General features: G+C 54.3%; 2 non-coding genes across 2 annotated transcripts; one reads left to right on the top strand and one right to left on the bottom strand.

The window, feature by feature from the left end:
• Positions 1 to 8,329: 8,329 nt before the first annotated feature.
• Positions 8,330 to 8,401, top strand: Trnap-ugg. Its single transcript has one exon. It is a non-coding gene; the product is annotated as a tRNA-Pro (tRNA).
• Positions 8,402 to 8,533: 132 nt separating this feature from the next.
• Positions 8,534 to 8,606, bottom strand: Trnap-agg. Its single transcript has one exon. It is a non-coding gene; the product is annotated as a tRNA-Pro (tRNA).
• Positions 8,607 to 9,327: the final 721 nt, after the last annotated feature.

Genomic DNA, 9,327 nt, shown 5'->3' with positions numbered 1-9,327 from the left:
CTCTGCGTAGCCCTGGCTGTCCTGGCATTCACTCCGTAGACCAGGCTGGCCTGGAACTCAGAGCTCCATCCCTGTCCTACCCCTGCCCCTGTCTCCCAAGGGCTGGGATTAAATGTGTGCACCACTGGCTAGCTTTTTTTTTTTTTAAAGACAGGGCATTATGCCAGGCAATAGTGCACATTAATCCCATCGCTCAGGAGGCAAAGGCAGGGGGATCTCTGAGTTCAAGGCCAGCCTGGTCTACAGATCGAGTTCCAGAACAACAAGAAGGGCTATACAGAGAAACCCTGTCTGAAAAACAAACATACAATCAACAATGACAACAAAAAGACAGGGACTTATGTATCCCAGGTTGATTTCAAACTGACTCTGTAGTCAAAGATGACCTTGAACTTCTGGCCCTCCTGCCTCTGCCTCCCAAGTGCTGAGATTACAGGCCTGTGTCACCACTCTCAGTATATGTGGTGCTGGGGATTGAACCCAAGGCTTCACCCATTCTCCCAGTGAGCTACTCCCCCACCCTCTTCTCAGCTTCTTAGTGATCCAGCACAGGTAAGGGAGCACGGAGCATCTTCAACTCACTTAAGGGCTGTGTGCACGTACCATGCATACACACACACACACACACACACACACACACACACACTCATGTGGGCACACCACACAGCCAGGCTCCACCCAGTACCCATAGAGCCACCTGTCTCTGGCCTCCCCCGGAGCCAGTTCCAGCATCTTCGAGGTGAAACTTGGTCTTCTTCTGCCAGCCATGCGAGGCGTCTTTCCTTGGTCGGTGAGAAGGAGCAGATGGTGCTGCTAGTCCCAAACTCAGTCTTGCTCACCCAGTAAATTTAGGCTGTTGACTGACAGGCTGAGAAGGCTCCAGGGTCAGTAGTGGAAGGAGGCAGGGAGGGTGCCGGAGGGCGTGTTGGTTTTGGCCCCTGGGCAGATGTTGACGTTGTTCGGGGCTTGGTGGCATACCAGCAGCTCCCAGCTCACACCTCTAGGCCTCTGCATGCTCCATTTCCTCTAGCTGGACTCTTCCCCTAAAATTTCTCCAGGCTGTATGTAGCTCCTATTTATCCTTCAAAACCCAAACAATGTCACCTCTGCTATGAGGCTGGCAATGAGCTCAGCCCCAGTATTGGCAGCAGCAGGATCTCCACTTGGGAATACAAAGTGAGTCTGGCCTGTGGCCCTGTGACAGTCCTCTGGCTAAGGGCCCCCATCCCTGGGCCCCTGCGGTCCCTGCTTTCCCCATCAAAGCACCTTCCTCCTCGTGTGAGGCACATCTGATCCCTCCACTGTCCTATTAACGCTTGAGACAAGAGTCTGCAGAGCATCCAGGTCAAGAAATCAAGACAATTTTTAAAACAGCTTTTTTGAGAGATAATTTACACTCTGTGCCATTTTCCCATTTAGAGTTACCGTCAATAGCTCTTGGTATATTGGGTTTTTGATTATGGTCAAGTGTCTAGCACATAAAATTCGGCCTTTTAATAATATTTTTATTTATTTGATAGTACACATAAATTATAATGGAATGAAAGATTTTATCACGCAATTTTAAACCATGCTTTAGAGCTATTTCTTTGTGCGTGCATGGGTGTGGGTGCGTAGACATGTGCCACAGTGTATTAGGGAACAACTTTCAGGACTCGGCTCTCCCTTCTACCATGGGGTTCCAGGGATGGGACTGCTGGAGAAGGAGCTGAGAGCATGGAGGACAGTGATGCTGAGAACAATGTAGATTACAACAGCCCAGGAGGCTTCAGAGAAGGAGAATATTAGAAAGCGGCCTAGGGACCATTCTTGTGATATTTTGGCAAAGAATGTGACTGTTTTTTGGCCTTGTCCTAACAGTTTGTCTGAGGCAAACTTGAAGAGTTTTGTATTTATGGTGTCACTTTACAATAGAACGGTGACTAAGACGCAGTCTGACCTGGTTCACTCCTAATCTTCTACTCTCTAGCAATGTGTCCCTCCCGCCAGGTCCCACTTGTCCATCTGGAGACTCAGTGGGAAGAGAGGTCCCGAGGACCGTGGAACCCGTACATGCCACTACTGTGTGCCTTGATTGCCCCTGTGCTGTGTGGCCTTGGGCAAGTCCTTGGCCCTCTCTACTCTCAGTCTCTAGCCTTGATAGGACAGTTTGGATGACATGACCCTAAGGCCTAGGAGTTTTGCTCTCGGGCACTCACTGGGCTGCTCTCAGGCACTCACTGGGCTGCCCCGTCTTCAGGGTTTCACCACACATCAGCCTAGGGCTTAGGTTCCTTCTGCTGAGAGTGTATCTCCTGTCCCAGTAGCCACGGCAACCATAGATAACCATGTGTCATGGTTACAAGTGGCTGACTAGACCTGAGAGCTGGGGTGTCTGTGGGTTTTACGCTTTGTGGGTCTTAGGTAGGTGGACAGTCATGAGAGACTGAGTCAGGACAGGCAGTGGATGGTGACAAACCAAGTTAAGGATCTTGGACTATATAGGGAGGAACAGGTGCCCATCTTTCTCAGGGGCTAAAACCAGCCTGGGCACCCCTGTGGAGGGCAAGAGGATTATGCTGAGGGAGCATGGCTTGGAGAGGGGCTTGGTGACTGGGAAATGGCCAGAGACACTCCCATGCCACTAGCCTAAAAAGTCCCTCATGAGTTCCAGCCTGGGCTATAGTGAGAGACACTGTCTTGAAAAAAAAATGGGGGCATCATCAGCTAAAGACACTTGTTGCCACACCTGACAACCATGAGAGACTCACATGGCCAGAGGAAAGGCTAGACTCCCAAAGGTTGTCTTCTGACCACCACAAGCCCAAAACCTACAAGAGATTGATTACCAGAGACAATTTCAAAAACCATATCCTTTGTGATTTCAATGATCTCATCACACGGAATGATCAGGCCACCGAGATATGAAACTGGATTGATTAGACGGAGCAGTACAGGGTCTGCTGCTTGGGAAGGAGTGCTGGGAGCCATCATAAAGGAGGAGAGATGGTGGCCAAGGCTAACACCCCAGATGGCTGTCTGGCTCTTGACTGGCTCCTGCCTTCTCAAACACTGGGATGGTTAGCACTTTGGGCCACTCAGAGCTAACTGATCAGCCCTGCTCCTTCCCTGCAGTGCTCACTCAGGCCCTCAGCATCACTACCTCAGCACAGGACCCCCAAACTCACCTGAATCTGATCCCACCTCTTCAGCCTTTCCCAGATCTGACCCAGGAAGACTTCCTGCTGGGCATCCCTGGCCCCACGGCTCCTACCTCTCAGTCTGCCCTTCCCCCACAAACTGGGGTCTTTTGGCTCACCTCCTCTTCCCGCCAGGAGACAAACTGAAATGGCTTCCTCTCCCTACTCTGCATGTGGCTGCCCGTTCTCACCTAAAATCCAAAAGGCACATTTCTATCCTCCATTGCCCGAAGTCCTGTAAAGAATGCTTTAAAATTACCTGCCCTGCCCCCACCTTGGAGATTTGATCTCTCCGAATTTTTGAATTTGGGATTTTTATCTTTTGTGATTTTGACATTAGGGTTTTGTCTTTGGAGATGTTAGTATCCACCAGCTCCTGCTGCCATCCCACCTGGCTTAGGCCCAGCTCCCCACTCTCCCTCTAGGGCGGTGCCTAACCCACAGCTACTCTGGGACATCCTGCTCTGGGTCTCTTAGTGCCCCTGCTCACTTCACCCATAGCTGCTGTCACACCCCCCTCTCTCAGCAGCACCAGCAGCAGGGCCAGCCCCTGTGCTCCATCAGCTAAGCTGATGGGTGTGGCTGGAAACCCGGGACACTCAGACCCACACTCGAGTCTCTCTTGTTCTTTACTGGATGTGCCATCCATCCTGCATCCCTCAGGAATCACAGCTTGGGATGGAGAGGGTGGCCTCCTCCAGGGCAGGGGGACTGGGCCACTTCCTTCTACTTTCTGAGCCCCTGGAGTCCTCCCCATAGTTGAAGACAGACTACGGGAAATGCATGTTCCAGCCCCTCCTCTGACACATAGAGGCTCAGCCTTGGCTTCCTCCGTTTCCTACTCTAACAGTGAAGGAGTTGGCCTTCTAGGGTTATCTAAGGGCTTCCATGTTTGTTCTTTGTTTAGAATGTCACCTGAATTGGGAATACCAGCCTGTCCCACTGCATGATGGATGGCAGCACAGGCTGTCATCCAAGAACTGGGACAAGCTGGGAAGGAACAGGGCAGAGATCGCTGCCCACTCCTACACACGTGGTAGCATGCTCCCAGACTACTGCCAATGGCACCCATGGCTTGTGCACATTGCGCTGGCTGGTGGGCAGGGGCTCTGTTTTACCCACAGGAAGACCAGGCCCCGGGGCAGGAAGGGACCTGCCAGGTTCTTACGTGCAGGTGAAGCTAACGTGGAACTCAAGGCATTCACAGCTCCATGTCTGTGCCACAGCCTGGTCTTGATGGGAGAGTCATGGGTTCCAGCCCTCCTGGGCATCACCAGCTGCTCACAAGACAGCAGAGTCTGTTCTGGGCCACTGAGAGGACAGTCTGTGACATTCAGATGTCTCCCTAACAGCCATGCTTGGTGCCTGAATCCCACCAATAGAAATCTCACATTTGGGTACTGTGTGTGTCCCAGACCCTTATGTCTAGCAAAGGGCCATTTCCCAAACCCTGTGTGTTCCCTTCCAAGTCCCTCCCCTAAGTCCCTTAGGGATAGGCCTGGTCCTAGAAGGAGGAAGCCAGGGGTGGCAGGCCCAGCCCCTTGGTGGGAACATACCCCCCCACCTCACCCCCACCCCTGCCATCGGAGCCACCCTACCAGCGGATGCCCCAGGAAGCATGGGATCAGTGGTGCGAAGGCTGCTCATTTCCTCTGGCGTGGAGACCGGCTGAGCCACACAGACCCACTGTTGGTTGCCCTTATCTTGGGAAGTTCCGCCTGTCCCATTAGGAAGAGGCAGCTAGGCCCCCACAACCTTGGTCTCACCTTTCTTTGCCTCTTGGAAGCTGAGGAGATCGGCAGGGTTCATATCACACCGGATTCTCTCCCATGGAAGTCTGGGTTTAACCTGAAGGCCACAGAGAGCCTGGATAGTGGAATACAACAGGAACCGAGGCTCATGGGGGCTTCAGAAGGGCCATCCTTAGGAGAAAACAAGGAGGAGCTAGTAGTTGTGAAGCTGGAGGAGGAGACTGGGAGGCAGCGGATGGCAGAGGCCCAGCAGCACCTAAGAGTGGGGCTAGAACAGGGCAAAGTAAGGTAGGATGCCATCTTCCTTTGCTTAGAACCCGTGTTCCAAGAATATGCATGGCTCTTGGCACTCGTTTAGGACGTAGCATCAGCCCACATAGACTCTCCAAGAGGCCTTCATCGACCCTCTCCCAAGGGTCAGTCCCCTGTGCTTTGTCCCATACATCACCAAAGCCTTAAGCACCCCGTGTGACAGTAGATCTGTCTCCTGCCCCTCCCTGCTAGACTGGCTGCCTTGATGGCAGACATCCCATGACAACAGGTCTCCCCCACCCTGTACCCTCCACATGCTGCGAAGTGTCACCTGCTGAAGCTGGCTGTTCCCCGTCCACTGCCCAGCCACATCTCCCCCTGCCCAATCACACCTCTGCCCTATCCAGCCCTGAGCCAGAAGACAGGGGAGTGGGGCAGGAACTAGGGGGAGGTGTCACAACCCCCTAGGTGCTGGGCCCTCGGCATAGTTCTGTGACTGGTGTAACCGCTTCTTTCTTGATGGCATGACCCAGCTTACTCCCTACTCTGGCCACCTCGAGTCAGGTCTCACTCCATCCTCAGCCATACTGATCCAAAGCATCTTGGAAAGTCAGGAGTCTGGTGAGAGGTGGTATGACCTTAGCTGGCCAAGCACCTGTCCTCATCTCCCAATGGCAAGGAGCCTGCAGGGAAAAGTAAGGGGGCCCAGAAGGCTCAGGAAGGACTGCGGGGCTTATCACAGCCCCCTGGCAGAGGCCTATATCTAAGACCCTTTAGTCTGGCTCACCTTGTTTTCAGGGATGTCAAGTGCTCCCACTCCCGAATGGATTGGTAGGGCAAGAACTTGGACCTCTGTGGGGCTCCAGGCTGGACCCAGCTCCAGCCGCTCCCTTCCTGGCTCCAGGAAGTCTGGAGTCCTGACTCCTAGGTCCCAGCCTGGGCCTGCCAAGGCCTCTGTCAGAGTAGACAGAGGCCCTCCACATACCAGGCTCTCATGTGCTGAAGCAGGGCCAGGAGGAACCTCAGGCACATCTGGCTAGTGAGGAGAAGGAAAGGTCACAGGGAGAGCCACTTGAACAGGACACTGGATCAGAAGGCACTTGCTAACACCTCCGCAAAGACTGCAATGCTTGCTGCCCACAGGGCCAGAATAGAGGCAGAGACCACAAAGAGGGAACAAGACTCAGGCAGGAGCAATGATCTACCCAGTCACCCAGGGATAGAACCGGGCACACACTCTTCTCCAGTTCCCAGCATCCCTTTCACTGCATTTTGCTTAGCACCTGTCACCCAGAGAGGCATTGGCTACAGTGGGGTGTGTGAAGTGTATCTATCCCCTGTCTTCATCCAGTATGTGTGTCAGAGACCATTGCATAAGAGGCTAGAGGCAAGAGGCTTGGTGTGAACAGTCAAGGAAGACTTCCTGCAGGAGGCAGCATTCCCAGAATTCTTTACTAATTGGAACCTGGGAGAAAGGCATGCTGGGGAGGAGGCACAGAGACTCAGGAGGGATGGCATGTGAGTTTCAGGAGGGAAGGCAGTACTCAAAATCCATGTGATGAGAGACAGATCTCCAGACTGGACAAATCTAGGTGCTAGGACTCCAGAGGGCAGGGCCTGGGTGTACCTCACCCTGACTCTTCAGCCCCGAGTTTGGAGTCTGGCACCAGGAGTCTGCTGAGAAAGTGCTTGGACCCAGTCCCAACAATGGCTGATGTGTGCCCTGTGTGGTGTCACTCCACTCCGGCAGCTGCATGTGTGGGGGGGTGGGGTGGGGTGGGGGCGTGGCTGTTTGGAGATGGCTCCACAGGTCCAGAGGCATTCCTACATCCTGAGTTCAGTTTCCAGGACACACATGATGGGATGGAAGAACTCATTGATGCACGCTGTCCTCTGACTCCCCCCTCCCCGCAATGTAATAAAAAATAGTTTCAAAGGAGATGCCTGCAAAACGCTTCAGACGGTGCCTGGCGCATGGTAAGGTCCTTACTACCTTAGCAATACCTTCCCTAGCTCCTCACGTGAAACTTAAAAGTGCTTCCAAGCCCACAAAGCTTTGGCCCTCTCTGCGATCCCTTCTCAAGTGTTCAGACAAGAATGTGCATAAAAGGGGGCCTTGCAGGGACAGGTTAAGTAATGTCATTTTCAGAGGCAGCACCATACAGCAGAGCCAGGAGTTCTGGGGTGTGGGGAGTGACTCCGGGCATATCAATGTGGAGAACCGCTCTTTTCTCTGTAAATGGTTCCCACACAATTTCACATATTTCCTGGAGAACGTATGCGAGCACAAGCATGATGTAAATATCTGCATGCAAATGCAGGCAAGCACTGACAGATGACTGACACCTCAATTTCAAGCCCAGCTGTGTCCCGTGCAGCTGTGTGACCTTGAGTAAGTCATCAAACCTCTCTGATCCCTTTTCTCACCAGTAAAATGGGGGGGGGGGCTTTTTCTTTTAACCTTGAGAGGCTGAGAGAAACAGAATCCAGTTTGCTTTGAGTTCTGTTCCGTGAGAACAGAGGGGACTTCTGTTCTGAGACTTCTACTCCAGAGACTGGAACTGTGTGAAGAGAAAAGAGGACTCTGGAGAAGATGGGGGCGGCGGGGAGGCTGGAAGAGGAGGAAAGTGAGCGCATATCGGGGAAGACTTGATGGCTAACGAAATGAACAGTAACGGACCAGGTCTCCGGCCCCGCCCTTGGCCGCACCGCCACCAGCTCTCCACTGTCTTTGGGGTTGAGGCCACCCTCCCAGGGCTCTCTCGTTGCTTGGGGTCGCCCTCACCGAGGCTCTGGTGCACAGCACTCGCACTCGATCTGGCCAGCAAGGATGAGCGCCTGCCCTACGCTTGGCCAAGGGGCAGAGCCCGGGCAGGGAGCGCAGGGTGAGCACCGACCCGCCGCGGGCGCAGAGCTTCAGCAGGCCAGAGGGGAGGGCGCTCTTCTGGGACGAGCAGGGCGCAGCGTGTCAGGACAAACTCGTCGCCACCTGTGGACGTGAATTCGCGCATAGCTAACCAGGGTACAAACTAACTTCCTCACTGCGCAGTCTTTCTCTGCCGAGCTGCCTACTGATCTGCGCAGGCGTACGCGCATGCTCATGCGTCTCTCCCTCTAGTACGATCTAGTGGGAAGAACTTAGCAGCTGGCTCGTTGGTCTAGGGGTATGATTCTCGGTTTGGGTCCGAGAGGTCCCGGGTTCAAATCCCGGACGAGCCCCTCTTTTCTTTAACATTTTTCTACTGCCTTACACCCCAGTACTTGGAAAGATAGATCTAGAGAGACCAAATTCTAAAGCGAAAAGTTTTATCCAGCGGGTGTCATACGAAAAAATGCTAGTGAAAAAAAGTTGGGCTCGTCCGGGATTTGAACCCCGGGACCTCTCGCACCCTAAGCGAGAATCATACCCCTAGACCAACGAGCCACTGCGCTCCTACCGTCTCATTTTACTTTCTAAGTGATATCGACCGGGCCTGCACCGGGCTGCCTTCCAGCGGCGAGAGATCCACATCCCAAGCCTGCTCTTTTTCCTGCCGCTTGTGGACCGGCTGGAGTTCAGGAAATCCTGGGCGCAGACACTCTGTCGCCATGAGCTCAGGGACGGCCGCTGCACCACGCTTTAGGGAAACACAGAAATCTACCGATGCGAATGCAGCGGGACCACATTTCTTTGAACGGATTGCGGAGGGTGAGGGAGGCGCCCCGCTCCACCCCGCCCCGTCCTGTCCTAGCCTACCCTGCCCCGCCTTGTCCCATCCTCCTTCACCCCGTTGCGCCCCTCCCAGACCCATCTCTCCGGGTTCCTTTCTTGCCCCGCCTTGCCCTGCCACGGCGTGCCCCGTCTAACGCATTCCTGTCCGTTCCTGTCCGTTTCTGCCCGTTCCTGCTCGTTTCTGCCCGGTTCTGAACCATCCTGCCCCGGTCCAGTCCTACCCTGCCCCGCCGTACCCTGCCCTGTTCCTGTCCCGCCCCACCGCGCCCTTCCCACGCCTTGCCACGCCGTGCCCCGTCCACCCCAGAGCTGATGCCCTGCTGGGTCCTTTCCTACCCCGCCCGGTCCATCCCTGTCCTGTCCTGCCCGGCACTGCCTCGTCCGGCCCAGTCCTGCCCTATTCTGCCCTGTCAAGTCTTGCATGTGTCCCGGG

Source organism: Mesocricetus auratus, unplaced genomic scaffold (genome assembly GCF_017639785.1).
Source record: "Mesocricetus auratus isolate SY011 unplaced genomic scaffold, BCM_Maur_2.0 Super-Scaffold_4256, whole genome shotgun sequence".
Classification (NCBI taxonomy): domain Eukaryota; kingdom Metazoa; phylum Chordata; class Mammalia; order Rodentia; family Cricetidae; genus Mesocricetus; species Mesocricetus auratus.
This window is presented reverse-complemented; position numbering and strand designations above follow the sequence as displayed.